The sequence below is a fragment of the Drosophila erecta genome, unplaced genomic scaffold (assembly GCF_003286155.1).
Source record: "Drosophila erecta strain 14021-0224.00,06,07 unplaced genomic scaffold, DereRS2 tig00000305-arrow-arrow-pilon, whole genome shotgun sequence".
NCBI classification, from domain to species: domain Eukaryota; kingdom Metazoa; phylum Arthropoda; class Insecta; order Diptera; family Drosophilidae; genus Drosophila; species Drosophila erecta.
In genome coordinates, this window is record NW_020825220.1 from 367586 (window position 1) to 385452 (window position 17867).

Sequence of the window (17867 nt, forward strand, 5' to 3'; positions counted from 1 at the left end):
ATAATGGAAGAGTTCTATTACATAAGACCCATTACAAATACCTTGGTGTCATAGATAGAAAATTAACCTACTCACCTCGGTACAGTAAGCATACAAGTCCAAGATTGCCTGGCTGATGGCACCACGAAACAAGCTATCATGGAAAAAAGGGTCAGGATCTATAAGAGCATATTAGCTCCTGGCCTATTCTTCGCCATTCAAGTATACGGTATTGCAACCAAACCCAACCTAAAAAAATTACGAGTACTACAGTCGAAAACTCTGCGAAAAATCACTGGTGCTTCGTGGTATATGAGGAACAGTGACATTGAACGTGATCTCAAGATTACGAGACAAAATCCAAGAAGTGGCCAAAAAATACCAGGAGAGACTGGATTTACATACCAACATCCTAGGAAGGCGTCTAGGCAATGCGGCCCTACAAGTTGAAGACCCCAGAACAAGAACGAGAAGAAGACTCCAATGTCACCATCCTCAAGACCTCCCAGACCGGGTTTCAACTTAACGCGTACCAACAAAACTCATTTTAATTTTAGCTCTTGTAGCCCGAATACATATTAACTATATATGAAATGTAAATAGCTGAAAAAAATCGTGTAATAAAATTTCTTATTAGATTAAGAGTTGGTAATAGTAAACTTTTCCCATAAATAAACATTTCAATATTTATATTAAAAAAAAAAAAAAAAAAAAACGTGAACAAGCAGTAAGCGTACACGTACGCTGATACAACTACTAATATGATTTTGCTGCTGCTGTTGGCTCACATGATTACCAAACAATTGGAGGCCTTGTTGTTCGGGATGCGTTATTGAAGCCGGATTTACTCTTGACACTATGAAGGCTCCCATAGCCTCGGATCCATAGGCGGCAGACGAGACCTACTACATATACCAACGCTAGTAAAAGATACAAGAAGCAGCACCATGTCATAATGTATAGGTAATTCCAGGACTTTATATGTATAGGATATTTTCATACATACGTATGTCATAGGGGTGTATCAAATGTCTAGAGTTAATCCATTATAGATCTGTTGACACGTGTACTTATGTCAGGTAATGTGGTGTTGCACCAGGACCTACTGTGGTAGGCACACTTATCGGGTACTCACTGTACTCATATGTCAGCAGCCTTTTAATAAACAATTAAATAAAAGCACATTATAGCACTGTGTTGCAATGTGTACGTAAACATTTAGGCCAATGCAAGTGTAATACAAACACTCTCTTGAAGGCCATCATGCATAATTTTATAGTCAGCCCTCTCACTCCGGCCAAGCGCTGGCCGTGCCTATTGCACTCGTCCTCCTCTAGCGCTTAGCAACGACAACACTTTAAAAGAATAGAGAATGCTATAGTTGAGTTCCCTGACTATCAGATACCCGATTACGAAAAATTTCAAAATTATCTGAAATATCGGTAGAAATTGGGGAAAAAATAATAAAATGAAAAATAACTTAAAAATTATTTAAAAGTGTGGGCGTGAGAGTTTTGTTGGGTTTTTGGGAGTTAGAGGATTTGTTCTATTTTTTTGTAAATCTAAAGAAATTAACAAGATATATTATATAAAAAAGTGAATAAATACTACAACATTTTTGAATAGTGTGGGTGTAACAGTTTTGGGCGGTTTGTGGGCGTTGGAGTGGGCGTGACAAAAAGTTTTTTAATATTTTTAAAAGAATATTTTGTGTCTTTGGAAAAACCAATGTATGGCCGTAACGCATCTTATTATTCTAGTGTCTTTGCTTTTACTCTACGAGTAACGGGTATAATTACAATTTTTCAAAAGTGTGGGCGTGACACTTTTTGGCGGATTGTGGACGTTGGAGTAAGCGTGACAAAAAGTTTTTTTTTTGCAAACTTATAGACATTTAAAAAATATATATAAAAACTGAAAAATATAACAATTTTTCAAAGTGTGCGTGTGGCAGATTTGTGCGGTTTGTGAGCCGTCTAGGTCTCTGGAAGCTGCATGCTTAGTTCATACGGACGTTCATACGGAAGGACGGACATGGATAGTTCGACTCGGCAATCGATCCTGATCAAGAATATATATACTTTATATGGTCGGCAAGGCTTCCTTCTGCCTGTTACATACTTTTCAACGAATCTAGTATACCGTTTTGCTCTACGACCAACGGGTATACATAACTAGGAATTTATACAAGCAAATAGACAAGAAAATATATATAAAAAGTAAAATATATAAAATATATAAAATATGAAAGTATCCATAATATTCATAATATGCTTGAAGGATAATAAAGTATGAAAAATAAATGATATTTACTAAAAATTGAAACAGAAAAATTATATACCCCCAAAAAGACAGTGGATCCCACTGACTATGTAATTAATGTCTAATCTAAACATGATTACTTTACTGCAGCTAACAATCTTTATACTATTAATTATATACTATTAATTACACAAGAAATGCCTATTAAAAAATGATGACAAAAGTGCAGATAATCTAGAAACAATTTAAATAGAATAATAATAATAAAAGAAATAATAAATAATAATAATATCCTGTTGTGGTTCTTGTTGGAGTTCTTGATTATTTTTTGCTTGTTTTCTAAATGTTGTATCTAAAAACGTAGGTGGATTTAGTATATATCGGGTCGTCAGGATATGCGGTGTTGTCCATAGGTTCTTCAATAGTTAATCAATTTTGTAAGGCTGCACGCATAAACGAGATTACTTGTCTGCTTTGTCTCGAACATGGTTCATCTCCTATTTCTCTTGTAGCATTTCTTTTTGTCGTATCGCTACTTCACTCTAACCAAGCAGCACAAGTGACCACGTTCAGCAACAGCTCTATAGATCTCACTCTAACACATTTATTCCCATTCTCAGATAATTTGTCGCTTTACAATAACTGAAATAAGTTGTACATCAAAGAGAACATCAAGGAGAAGAGAAAACAGTACAGTCTTGTACACCCGTTACTTTGCCATAAGCGCAATAAAAAGCAAATAGCGATTATGTGCATGCACAATAATTTCGCCACAAGATATACAATTTTTTGATAAGACAAGAAAAATGGTAAGCAATAACTACAATTATTATGGTTACATAAAATGTGGTATTATTTTCAAAAATTATTTTTAAAAATTCATTATGTTAACGAATTTTTGCTTAAAATAACATTTCCAATCTAAACTTTACATTGTTTTATTCTTATAATTTTGCTTCCATTTATTTTTATATCGCCAATTAGTTTTGGACAATTTTGTGCGATTGTAGTTTCGTGTAGTTCCATGTAAGTATTGTATTTGGTTCAACGTTTTGAATCATTTCTTTTGAGGGAGTTAGTATGAAATTACAATTGGATTCTCTTAATTATGTTTTTAATGCATTTTTATCTTGATTATAAATTTTATTCTAATCTTCAAATTATGATTGTTGATCTGAATAGTCTAACCCATAATGGTCAGGAAAGGGAATTATTTGAATGGTGTTAATAATTTTATAATTAATGAGGATATGTGAAATTAGTAATAATTCTTTACTTTTGTTGTCATTCCAAGTTGATGTTTTGATTAAAAGTATGTTCTGGTTGTTAATGCTTTCTAATTGAGTAATTTTGGTTTGAAAAGCCCAAGACGTTTATTCGATTTCCGTTAATTTAATTCTTAGTGATGTTCATATGCTACTGGTATTTGAATTACTTGATAATAGGTCAGAATCTGGGTTGGTCATTGGAATTTGTTGATTGCGGCCCGTGGTAAATAACAGGAACAACATCATTATACTGTTTCTTCCAGGAGTACTTTTGAAATCAGCATTTGAGGTCGTCTTTCCGCTTCTTTGCAGAATGCTTTTAGATTTCCTTCTTAAGGTGTCTTCCTGAAATTCTCCAGTAGTTTGTAGTTCGTCGTTTGGGGTTTAAATTCTGCAACTAGTCTCGATTTGAGGGTAGGCCAATCTTCAATGTTTGGAAGTCCTAAGGATCGTGTTACGTATCCGTTGAAGTTCCTTTCGATGGTTCCAAGTAGGATCCTCTGTTGTCGCACATCGTTAGTTACGAACTACGACACTGACACCGGCTGACACTGCTTATTGCGTGGCCGCTACGAATATGAGGTCGCAACAATATGTTTCGTTTTCATGCTAGCTCCTAAGTTTGAATTCTTGTATTTTATATTCAGTTCTGATTTTGCCTCCGACGCTACAGCTCCGCTTGGCTCGGGATAATAAAGCATTAAAAGTAAGCTCCTAATCTTCTTATTGTCACGGCTTCGCCTGACGTTCGATTAGTAAAAGCCGCGCGCGTTAACCGCCGGCAAACCTTTTTCATAATTGGCGCCCAACCAATGGTATTTGACGGTGCGTTAGTCATTACCCACGAACTTAAAAATCTCTAAAAACCTAAAATCTTACTAAAAGTAAATAAAACTCAGCCACGTCAACAGGGCTGTAGTGACAAACGTCAAGTGCCAACAACAAAAACAAGTGCTTGTGACCACTGTTGCTTACAACAGAACAATTTGACAAGTGGCTGCTGCTGACCTAAGTCAACACAGGCAGCACAGCGGAAACGTCATTGAACTCGCCTCTTGAGTGCAGTTGGCTGAGGTGCGGTATAGCGCAAATTTAATTTCACGTAACACCGAAGCCGCTGGAGCTCTTCGGGCAGCGACTTATCGCCAGATTAGCGCGCAAGCTATCTGGACAGCGGGGAGGCAGAGACAAGCAGCGTACAACAACAGACACCGACTTCAGTTTGGGACGCAACACAACACCAAAAAATGTAAGTGGGAACCTTTCTTTAAACTGCTCTAAAACCTGCGAAATAAAAATAAGCATATGAGCACAGTTTTTGCAAGTGTCTTGTCTTAAATGTAATTAAATAATAAAAAGTTTTACAATACGTGAAACTAGTAGTGGATTAAGTTGACGGAAAATAGTAAACTATTGGCAGCAAAAACATATAAACATTTGTTGAATAATTACTAAATGCGGCGCACCAAACGCATGCGCGCGAGTTACCTCCGGGGAGCTTCGTGAGGTATTGTAATGCGGAAGAGAGGTTGTGAGGTCCAGAACGAAGTCACGGCTATCTCCGAGGGATTCAATCAGTAATTTGTTGCGAAAGGAAATCAATCAGTAATTTGTTGCGAGTGGAGTTCAATCAGTGATTTATTTGCGAGATTTAATATAGATATGTCCACAAGTGCTTGGTGCTCAACATCGACTGATCGTCGCATTTTTCTCTTCGTCTTAAATAAGCTAATAGTGAATATGTATGTATGTGTTAGAATGTTAAAGTTCTTAGAAATAAAGTATCTGACACAGCAGAAAGTATAAGTATGTTTATAAGTATGTATATGGAATCGTATGCGTTGCCCTGTCTGAGCGAAAAGAATGTGGTGTCAGCTTTCTGGGCGGATGACGGCGGCTGACTCGTCGTTGATGTTTATGTTGTAACTTTGTATTGCAAAGCTTCCCGGTTCGATGTCTTCTATTTGTGTAGGCGAGGTGGTTTAGGGGGAGGGGTGGTGTATAGTACCGATGGGTCGGTAACTCGCGCAAATATTTTTTTTTCCGTCTGCCTTTGTTTCGTTTGTTTTGTTTGGTCGTTCAACGTAATACGATCCGTGGAATTTTGCAACTTTGTTGCCTCCATCCTCAAGCGTTGTGTTCGAGTTTTCGTTGTTTATATTAGAGGCATATGACTTCACCCTTCCTCTTCTATAGAACCACTCGCCCACAGTGTAGTGATTCTGACTCTGATTGCGACAATCATCGCATTCGCTTTCCAAGGCCAAGACGCACACCCTCACCCCCACCTCGTCCTACAGACAGCGTCATGGACTCAGACCAGTTGAGACTCATAATACAGACAGCCGTCACCGCCGCCTTAGCTGAGCAAGCCGCTGCAAATAAGGCCTTGCTTGACAAAGTCAACTCAATGTTTCAGCAGCTGGCAGCAGCGCACATTACGCCACCAGAGGTGCAAGCTTATGCACCCATAGAGATAAGAAATGATATCCGCTGCGACGAGCCATTGGATGCCGTCAAATGCTTGCCCGAGTTTGCAGGCGCACATGAATCATATGTTTCATGGAGACAGGCGGCTCTCGCAGCCTATCGTATTTTTAAGCCGTCGACGGTAGTTCACGCCATTATCAGGCGGTTTAATTATAAGAAACAAAATCAGGGGGGCCGCGGACGTTGTTCTAGCCTCTTTTGGCACAGTACTTAACTTTGACGCGATTATAGGTCGCCTCGACTTCACGTACAGCGACAAACGTCCACTTCACGTAATCGAGCAGGAGTTGGGCACGCTGAGACAAGGCAGCATGTCTCTACTGCAATATTACGATGAAGTCGGCAAAAAACTTACGTTGTTGACTAATAAAGTCAACATGTCATACGATCCGGTCCTAGCAAAGGGCCTCTGTGAAAAGTTCCGCGAAGATGCACTACGTGTGTTCGTTTCGGGACTCAAGCGTAGACTCGCTGCCAACTTCGCGAGGAGCATTGAAGAAAGAGAACACAAGGCAAGTGCCCAGCAGCGGGTCAAAACACCCCAACAAGCAGAAGCGCAGGCAAGCGGGTCAAAGAACCCACATTTTAGTAGGCAGAACAGGCAGCAGGGCCAATCCGGCCAGCGAAATGCCGAGCAGCAAACTCGCGCCAGTGCTCCAGAACCAATGGAGGTGGACCCTTCGCTGTCAAAATTTAGACAGCCCACCCAGGCCTCCGCTGGCGTCAGCAAGCGGTCGGCCATGTCCGATCGCTCTAACGGAAGGGGCAAGCAACAAAGGGTGAATCATGTAACCCAAAATGCTGGACAGGGGCAGAACTCGTACGCCGAAGCCGCCAACGGCGCTGTGGCGCAGATCGAGGACGATGCCGAAAGCGATTCTGACGCCCTCAATTTTTTAGGGGAAAATCCCTGCTACCCGTCATTAGACGAAGAGTAGCAGGGCAGGATATGAGCTTCCTCATCGATACCGGCACGTCCAAGAATTACATCAGACCACACAAGGGGTTGCGTGGCGTCCGTCCGGTTAACTCGCAATTCACTTTGCATTCCATCCATGGCTCAACCACCGTCACACAAAAATGCTTTGTTGCGTTGTTCAACGTAAAAGCAACATTCTTCGTTCTACCAGACTTGTCAACCTTCGATGGGATAATCGGTCTCGACTTGTTAGCTCAGGCTGGGGCGTCACTCTGTTTGGCCTCCGGTCAGCTCAAGTGGGGTACGGAAGTTGAGAAAATCTCCTTCCACAAATGCACTGATGTCAACTTTACCGATGTGGATTGCTCAGATGCGCCTGCTTCAGTGCGGGAGACTTTTCGAAAATTATTAAAGGCCAGCGAACGATCGATGACATCCTACGGGAACAAATAGGCAAATTTTGCTATGTTTATGTTGATGATGTGATCATCTTCTCGCAAGACGAGGAGGCTCACATCAAACATGTAGAGTGGGTGTTAAAGAGCTTACAAGAAGCGAACATGAGAGTATCAATCGAGAAATCGCGTTTTTTTAAGAAAAGCGTGAGCTTTCTTGGGTTCATAGTCACCAGTAACAGTGCAACAACGGACCCAGAGAAGGTCAAGGCCATAAAAGAATTTCTAGAGCCTAAGACGGTATTCGAAGTCAGATCGTTTCTGGGCCTCGCGAGCTACTATAGGTTTTTCATCAGATACTTCGCTGCTATAGCAAGGCCCATCTCAAACTTATTAAAGGGCGAGAATGGAATAGTTAGTAGGCATAGATCAAGAAACATTCAGGTGCATTTCTCTGAGTCCCAGCGAGAGGCGTTCCAAAAGCTGCGCAATATATTGGCATCAGAAGACGTCATGCTCAGATACCCGGACTATAAGAAGCCATTTGATCTAACGACAGATGCTTCAGCCCATGGTATAGGTGCGGTGTTGTCTCAAGAGGGCCGCCCTATAACAATGATTTCAAGAACTCTTAAAGACAGTGAAGCCAACTACGCGACTACCGAGCGCGAGTTATTGGCCATCGTTTGGGCCCTGGCTAAACTGCGGCATTACTTGTATGGAGTGAAAGATATAAATATCTTCACTGACCATCAGCCGTTAACATTTTCTGTGTAGGAATCAAACCCGAACGCAAAAATTAAGAGGTGGAAGGCCCGTATAGACGAGTTTAATACTCGTCTATTTTACAAGCCCGGTAAAAAGAACCTGGTAGCGGACGACTTGTCCAGACAATGTGCTGGAACAAGAAGAGCCCGTATCTTGCGCAGCAACGATTCAAAGTGAGGTGTCTCTCACCCACACAATCGAGTCAACAGACAAGCCATTGAACTGCTTCCAGAACCATATAATACTGGAGGAAGCACGTTCCCCGTCTAAAACTAACTTTATTCTATTCGGGAATAAAAGACGCCACACGGTTAACTTCGTCGACAGGGGATCCTTATTAGACGAACTGGTAGACATAATCGTCCCAAGGGCCGTAAACGCCTTCCATTGCGATTTGCACACGCTCGCAATGATACAAGATGAGATAGTCCGGAGGTTCCCAGCCACAAAGTTCTGGCATTGAAGGAACCGTGTCGTGGAAGTATTCAAAATCGAAGAAAGAAGGGAAATCTTAACTGCTGAACATAATAGGGCGCACAGAGCAGCGCAAGAAAATATATATCAGGTATTATCGGAATACTATTTCCCGAAAATGGCCAAGCTGGCCAACGAGATCGCGCAGAATTGCAGGACTTGTGCGAGGGCAAAGTATGACAGGCACCCGAAAAAACAAGAACTCGGTGAAACGCCAATACCATCACACACAGGGGAAATGTTGCACATCGACATTTTCTCTACCGACAAAAAGTTTTTCCTCACTTGCGTCGACAAGTTTTCTAAATTTGCCGTCGTGCAACCCATCGCCTCGAGAACTATTGAGGACCTGAAGCCAGCGCTGCTTCAGCTCATGAACTTTTTCCCAAAGGCAAAGACCATTTATTGCGACAACGAACCTTCGTTGAAGTCGCACACGATCGTGTCCATGCTGTGTAACAACTTTGGTGTAAGCGTTACAAACGCACCACCACTGCACAGCACCTCCAACGGGCAGGTGGAGCGTTTCCATAGCACATTACTGGAGCTAGCCAGATGCATAAGGATAGACAAGGGCATGAGTGATACGGTCGAGATAGTAATATTGGCCACTACCCAGTATAACAAGTCGATTCACTCGGTCATCAACAGGAGACCGGCTGACATCGTCCTAACACACCCTGATGAGCCACAGGTAGAGATCCACAGTAGGATCCAGAAAGCTCAAACCGCGCTAAGGGCCAAAGAAAACGCCTCGCGGCAAAATATGGCGAAAAGGTGTTGGAAAAATCCAGCCGAAGACTCGGCAACAAGCTCACGCCGTTGTGCGAAGAAAGAACTGTAGAAGCGGACATGGGGACCACGGTCCTTATTGAGGGGAGGGCGGTCCACAAGGACAATTTAAAATGACGCGCCCAGTAGCGAGGTCAGTGTACCGCTTAATTTTAAATTCTTTTAGCCACTTGGCGTAATTTTTAATAGATCTAAGAGTAGCGCCATCCGCGCACATCATATTCTTAAGCATTTTTATTATTATTGGTGTAGGGTTCCCCCTTGTCTACAGAACAGAAAAATCAATCATTTAAACATTCACCCACAGGACCAACCTTATCCTTCTCGTATCCCTATCATTGGCATCGGCTCACATCACCGATTATTCGCGCGCCAAATACATTCCCATAGTCGATGGCCAGATCTTGGTGTGGGAGAATTCCGCCTACGTGAGGCACTCCGCGAATCTTTCGGAGTACGCACGTGTGGTAGAGGAGACGGTCAGTCTGCTTGATCACTTCCCGCAGTCACACATGAGAAATTTGCTGAATGTAGATTCAGCACACCTCCGGGACTTGCTGGATGCGCTGGGCGCGCACCATCGAGTGGCCAGAAGTTTGGGCTTCCTGGGCTCCATACTAAAGGTTGTAGCCGGCACACCTGATGCCAGCGATTTGCAAAACAGTAGGGTCGTAGAGGCGCGATTGATCGACGCGAACAATAGGCAAATAGAAATTAATACAAAAACCCAGAGTCAAAATAATAAACTAACTGCCACCGTCAACTTAATCCTCAAGGCAGCAATAGCATCACAAATTGACACCGGTCATTTGTATGAAACGTTGCTCGCGAGAAATAATATGATCATGATGGAGCTTCAGAATTTAATGTTGGCCGTGACACTTGCAAAAATGAACATTGTTAGCCCAAATATTCTTGATCACGCAGATTTGAGTTCAGTTTGGCTAGAGGAGCCCACCAACACCCCCATAGGGGACCTCATGTCCGTATCGTCCGTAAAAGTTCTGCAGTCCAATAATTACACTTTATCATAAAATTTCCGGTAATTAAGTTCGCTTGTAAGAAAATCACTATTTTCCCCGTCAGTCACGAAGGAGCCATGCTACGTTTAGATGATGGCGTTATCGCAGAGTGCGACAACGAGATCTACACCGTCAAAACTTGCACCGCATCAACCAGCGCCACCTTCTGTCAGCTATCATCAGGCAGCTCATGCGCGAAAGAACTTCATGCAGGCGGCGCGGCGCACTGCGAAATGCAACCCAGCAGCCTGGATCCCATCACCTATGTAGGTGAGGGGATCGTCATCATCAACGACAGGGCCGCCAAGGTACAAGTTCACAACAGCTCTGAAATCTGGGTGGATGGTACGCACCTTGTTACCTTCGCCCGACGTGCCGTCATTAACGGAACCCTGTACGTCAACCAGAACCGGATCCAGAACAGAGTACCGGGGGTAGCAAAATTCCCTCTGCTGAACATCACCTACCGCCAAAGCGTGCTCAGTCTCCCGTACCTTCATCGCCTAAATGAAGGTAACTTAGAGACAATCCGGAGGTTCAGAGAAGAATTCAACGCCGAACGACCCCAGCAAGTGGCACTGACCGTAGCAGCATCATGTTGCCTTCTACTATGTGCTGCCATTGTGGGCTGGCGCGCCTGGAAGGCCAAGAGATCCGCAAGACAACTGAACGTGGCGATTGCTGAGTTAAGGTCGGCCGAGGGCGGCCTCCGTCTTGAAGGGGGGTAGTTAACTAAAGCTAACGTCGCTCCCACGGGCGCATGAAATACGACGACATCGGCATACTGCAACGTAAACATTAGGCCGGATGTCGTTACGTAGCCGGCTGACACTGCTTATTGCGTGGCCGCTACGAATATGAGATCGCAACAATATGTTTCGTTTTCATGCTAGCTCCTAAGTTTGAATTCTTGTATTTTATATTCAGTTCTGATTTTGCCTCCGACGCTACAGCTCCGCTTGGCTCGGGATAATAAAGCATTAAAAGTAAGCTCCTAATCTTCTTATTGTCACGGCTTCGCCTGACGTTCGATTAGTAAAAGCCGCGCGCGTTAACCGCCGGCAAACCTTTTTCATAATTGGCGCCCAACCAATGGTATTTGACGGTGCGTTAGTCATTACCCACGAACTCTCTAAAAACCTAAAATCTTACTAAAAGTAAATAAAACTCAGCCACGTCAACAGGGCTGTAGTGACAAACGTCAAGTGCCAACAACAAAAACAAGTGCTTGTGACCACTGTTGCTTACAACAGAACAATTTGACAAGTGGCTGCTGCTGACCTAAGTCAACACAGGCAGCACAGCGGAAACGTCATTGAACTCGCCTCTTGAGTGCAGTTGGCTGAGGTGCGGTATAGCGCAAATTTAATTTCACGTAACACCGAAGCCGCTGGAGCTCTTCGGGCAGCGACTTATCGCCAGATTAGCGCGCAAGCTATCTGGACAGCGGGGAGGCAGAGACAAGCAGCGTACAACAACAGACACTGACTTCAGTTTGGGACGCAACACAACATAATAATATGCGAAATAAAAATAAGCATATGAGCACAGTTTTTGCAAGTGTCTTGTCTTAAATGTAATTAAATAATAAAAAGTTTTAAAATACGTGAAACTAGTAGTGGATTAAGTTGACGGAAAATAGTAAACTATGGGCAGCAAAAACATATAAACATTTGTTGAATAATTACTAAAAGCGGCGCACCAAACGCATGCGCGCGCAAATATTTTTTTTTCCGTCCGCCTTTGTTTTGTTTGTTTTGTTTGGTCGTTCAACGTAATACGATCCGTGGAATTTTGCAACTTTGTTGCCTCCATCCTCAAGCGTTGTGTTCGAGTTTTCGTTGTTTTTATTAGAGGCATATGACTTCACCCTTCCTCTTCTATAGAACCACTCGCCGACAGTGTAGTGATTCTGACTCTGATTGCGACAATCATCGCATTCGCTTTCCAGTGCCAAGACGCACACCCTCACCCCCACCTCGTCCTACAGACAGCGTCATGGACCCAGACCAGTTGAGACTCATAATACAGACAGCCGTCACCGCCGCCTTAGCTGAGCAAGCCGCTGCAAATAAGGCCTTGCTTGACAAAGTCAACTCAATGTTTCAGCAGCTGGCAGCAACGCACATTACGCCACCAGAGGTGCAAGCTTATGCACCCATAGAGATAAGAAATGATATCCGCTGCGACGAGCCATTGGATGCCGTCAAATGCTTGCCCGAGTTTGCAGGCGCACATGAATCATATGTTTCATGGAGACAGGCGGCTCTCGCAGCCTATCGTATTTTTAAGCCGTCGTTTAAGCCGTTCACGCCATTATCAGGCGGTTTAATTATAAGAAACAAAATCAGGGGGGCCGCGGACGTTGTTCTAGCCTCTTTTGGCACAGTACTTAACTTTGACGCGATTATAGGTCGCCTCGACTTCACGTACAGCGACAAACGTCCACTTCACGTAATCGAGCAGGAGTTGGGCACGCTGAGACAAGGCAGCATGTCTCTACTGCAATATTACGATGAAGTCGGCAAAAAACTTACATTGTTGACTAATAAAGTCAACATGTCATACGATCCGGTCCTAGCAAAGGGCCTCTGTGGAAAGTTCCGCGAAGATGCACTACGTGTGTTCGTTTCGGGAATCAAGCGTAGTCTCGCTGCCAACTTCGCGAGGAGCATTGAAGAAAGAGAACACAAGGCAAGTGCCCAGCAGCGGGTCAAAACACCCCAACAAGCAGAAGCGCAGGCAAGCGGGTCAAAGAACCCACATTTTGGTAGGCAGAACAGGCAGCAGGGCCAATCCGGCCAGCGAAATGCCGAGCAGCAAACTCGCGCCAGTGCTCCAGAACCAATGGAGGTGGACCCTTCGCTGTCAAAATTCAGACGGCCCACCCAGGCCTCCGCTGGCGTCAGCAAGCGGTCGGCCATGTCCGATCGCTCTAAAGGAAGGGGCAAGCAACAAAGGGTGAATCATGTAACCCAAAATGCTGGACAGGGGCAGAACTCGTACGCCGAAGCCGCCAACGGCGCTGTGGCGCAGATCGAGGACGATGCCGAAAGCGATTCTGACGCCCTCAATTTTTTAGGGGAAAATCCCTGCTACCCGTCATTAGACGAAGAGTAGCAGGGCAGGATATGAGCTTCCTCATCGATACCGGCACGTCCAAGAATTACATCAGACCACACAAGGGGTTGCGTGGCGTCCGTCCGGTTAACTCGCAATTCACTTTGCATTCCATCCATGGCTCAACCACCGTCACTCAAAAATACTTTGTTGCGTTGTTCAACGTAAAGGCAACATTCTTCGTTCTACCAGACTTGTCAACCTTCGGTGGGATAATCGGTCTCGACTTGTTAGCTCAGGCTGGGGCGTCACTCTGTTTGGCCTCCGGCCAGCTCAAGTGGGGTACGGAAGTTGAGAAAATCTCTGCATTTGTACTGATGTCAACTTCACCGATGTGGATTGCTCAGATGCGCCCGCTTCAGTGCGGGGGACTTTTCGAAAATTATTAAAAGCCAGAAAAAAAGCCTTTGCAGACCCAAACGGGGCCCTGCCATACAATACTTCGGTGGTCGCCACCATCAGAACGGTAAGCGAAGAGTCCATCTATGCCAAGCTATACCCATATCCCATGGGCGTAGCCGACTTCGTTAATAAGGAGATCCAAGATCTTCTAAGAAACGACATAATTCAGAGATCGGCATCTCCCTACAACAACCCCATATGGTTAGTAGATAAAAAGGGCACCAATGATGCGGGCAACCGCAAGAAGCGCTTGGTGAAAGACTTTCGCAAGCTTAACGAGCACACCATTCCCGACAAATACCCCATGCCAAATATATCAATGATACTAGGCAATTTGGGTAAAGCCCGCTATTTTTCGACACTGGATCTCAAATCAGGATATCATCAGGTCGTACTAGCGGAGCGCGATCGCGAGAAAACTTCTTTCTCGGTAAACGGGGGAAAGTATGAGTTTAAGAGATTGCCGTTCGGCCTCAGGAACGCCGCCGGCATCTTCCAGCGAACGATCGATGACATCCTACGGGAACAAATAGGCAAATTTTGCTATGTTTATGTTGATGATGTGATCATCTTCTCGCAAGACGAGGAGGCTCACATCAAACATGTAGTGTGGGTGTTAAAGAGCTTACAAGAAGCGAACATGAGAGTATCAATCGAGAAATCGCGTTTTTTTAAGAAAAGCGTTAGCTTTCTTGGGTTCATAGTCACCAGTAACGGTGCAACAACGGACCCAGAGAAGGTCAAGGCCATAAAATAATTTCTAGAGCCTAAGACGGTATTCGAAGTCAGATCGTTTCTGGGCCTCGCGAGCTACTATAGGTGTTTCATCAGAGACTTCGCTGCTATAGCAAGACCCATCTCAAACTTATTAAAGGGCGAGAATGGAACAGTTAGTAGGCATAGATCAAGAAACATTCAGGGGCATTTCTCTGAGTCCCAGCGAGAGACGTTCCAAAAGCTGCGCAATATATTGGCATCAGAAGACGTCATGCTCAGCTACCCGGACTATAAGAAGCCATTTGATCTAACGACAGATGCTTCAGCCCATGGTATAGGTGCGGTGTTGTCTCAAGAGGGCCGCCCTATAACAATGATTTCAAGAACTCTTAAAGACAGTGAAGCCAACTACGCGACTACCGAGCGCGAGTTATTGGCCATCGTTTGGGCCCTGGCTAAACTGCGGCATTACTTGTATGGAGTGAAAGATATAAATATCTTCACTGACCATCAGCCGTTAACATTTTCTGTGTAGGAATCAAACCCGAACGCAAAAATTAAGAGGTGGAAGGCCCGTATAGACGAGTTTAATACTCGTCTATTTTACAAGCCCGGTAAAAAGAACCTGGTAGCGGACGACTTGTCCAGACAATGTGCTGGAACAAGAAGAGCCCGTATCTTGCGCAGCAACGATTCAAAGTGAGGTGTCTCTCACCCACACAATCGAGTCAACAGACAAGCCATTGAACTGCTTCCAGAACCATATAATACTGGAGGAAGCACGTTCCCCGTCTAAAACTAACTTTATTCTATTCGGGAATAAAAGACGCCACACGGTTAACTTCGTCGACAGGGGATCCTTATTAGACGAACTGGTAGACATAATCGTCCCAAGGGCCGTAAACGCCTTCCATTGCGATTTGCACACGCTCGCAATGATACAAGATGAGATAGTCCGGAGGTTCCCAGCCACAAAGTTCTGGCATTGAAGGAACCGTGTCGTGGAAGTATTCAAAATCGAAGAAAGAAGGGAAATCTTAACTGCTGAACATAATAGGGCGCACAGAGCAGCGCAAGAAAATATATATCAGGTATTATCGGAATACTATTTCCCGAAAATGGCCAAGCTGGCCAACGAGATCGCGCAGAATTGCAGGACTTGTGCGAGGGCAAAGTATGACAGGCACCCGAAAAAACAAGAACTCGGTGAAACGCCAATACCGTCACACACAGGGGAAATGTTGCACATCGACATTTTCTCTACCGACAAAAAGTTTTTCCTCACTTGCGTCGACAAGTTTTCTAAATTTGCCGTCGTGCAACCCATCGCCTCGAGAACTATTGAGGACCTGAAGCCAGCGCTGCTTCAGCTCATGAACTTTTTCCCAAAGGCAAAGACCATTTATTGCGACAACGAACCTTCGTTGAAGTCGCACACGATCGTGTCCATGCTGTGTAACAACTTTGGTGTAAGCGTTACAAACGCACCACCACTGCACAGCACCTCCAACGGGCAGGTGGAGCGTTTCCATAGCACATTACTGGAGCTAGCCAGATGCATAAGGATAGACAAGGGCATGAGTGATACGGTCGAGATAGTAATATTGGCCACTACCCAGTATAACAAGTCGATTCACTCGGTCATCAACAGGAGACCGGCTGACATCGTCCTAACACACCCTGATGAGCCACAGGTAGAGATCCACAGTAGGATCCAGAAAGCTCAAACCGCGCTAAGGGCCAAAGAAAACGCCTCGCGGCAAAATATGGCGAAAAGGTGTTGGAAAAATCCAGCCGAAGACTCGGCAACAAGCTCACGCCGTTGTGCGAAGAAAGAACTGTAGAAGCGGACATGGGGACCACGGTCCTTATTGAGGGGAGGGCGGTCCACAAGGACAATTTAAAATGACGCGCCCAGTAGCGAGGTCAGTGTACCGCTTAATTTTAAATTCTTTTAGCCACTTGGCGTAATTTTTAATAGATCTAAGAGTAGCGCCATCCGCGCACATCATATTCTTAAGCATTTTTATTATTATTGGTGTTGGGTTCCCCCTTGTCTACAGAACAGAAAAATCAATCATTTAAACTTTCACCCACAGGACCAACCTTATCCTTCTCGTATCCCTATCATTGGCATCGGCTCACATCACCGATTATTCGCGCGCCAAATACATTCCCATAGTCGATGGCCAGATCTTGGTGTGGGAGAATTCCGCCTACGTGAGGCACTCCGCGAATCTTTCGGAGTACGCACGTGTGGTAGAGGAGACGGTCAGTCTGCTTGATCACTTCCCGCAGTCACACATGAGAAATTTGCTGAATGTAGATTCAGCACACCTCCGGGACTTGCTGGATGCGCTGGGCGCGCACCATCGAGTGGCCAGAAGTTTGGGCTTCCTGGGCTCCATACTAAAGGTTGTAGCCAGCACACCTGATGCCAGCGATTTGCAAAACAGTAGGGTCGTAGAGGCGCGATTGATCGACGCGAACAATAGGCAAATAGAAATTAATACAAAAACCCAGAGTCAAAATAATAAACTAACTGCCACCGTCAACTTAATCCTCAAGGCAGCAATAGCATCACAAATTGACACCGGTCATTTGTATGAAACGTTGCTCGCGAGAAATAATATGATCATGATGGAGCTTCAGAATTTAATGTTGGCCGTGACACTTGCAAAAATGAACATTGTTAGCCCAAATATTCTTGATCACGCAGATTTGAGTTCAGTTTGGCTAGAGAAGCCCACCAACACCCCCATAGGGGACCTCATGTCCGTATCGTCCGTAAAAGTTCTGCAGTCCAATAATTACACTTTATCATAAAATTTCCGGTAATTAAGTTCGCTTGTAAGAAAATCACTATTTTCCCCGTCAGTCACGAAGGAGCCATGCTACGTTTAGATGATGGCGTTATCGCAGAGTGCGACAACGAGATCTACACCGTCAAAACTTGCACCGTATCAACCAGCGCCACCTTCTGTCAGCTATCATCAGGCAGCTCATGCGCGAAAGAACTTCATGCAGGCGGCGCGGCGCACTGCGAAATGCAACCCAGCAGCCTGGATCCCATCACCTATGTAGGTGAGGGGATCGTCATCATCAACGACAGGGCCGCCAAGGTACAAGTTCACAACAGCTCTGAAATCTGGGTGGATGGTACGCACCTTGTTACCTTCACCCGACGTGCCGTCATTAACGGAACCCTGTACGTCAACCAGAACCGGATCCAGAACAGAGTACCGGGGGTAGCAAAATT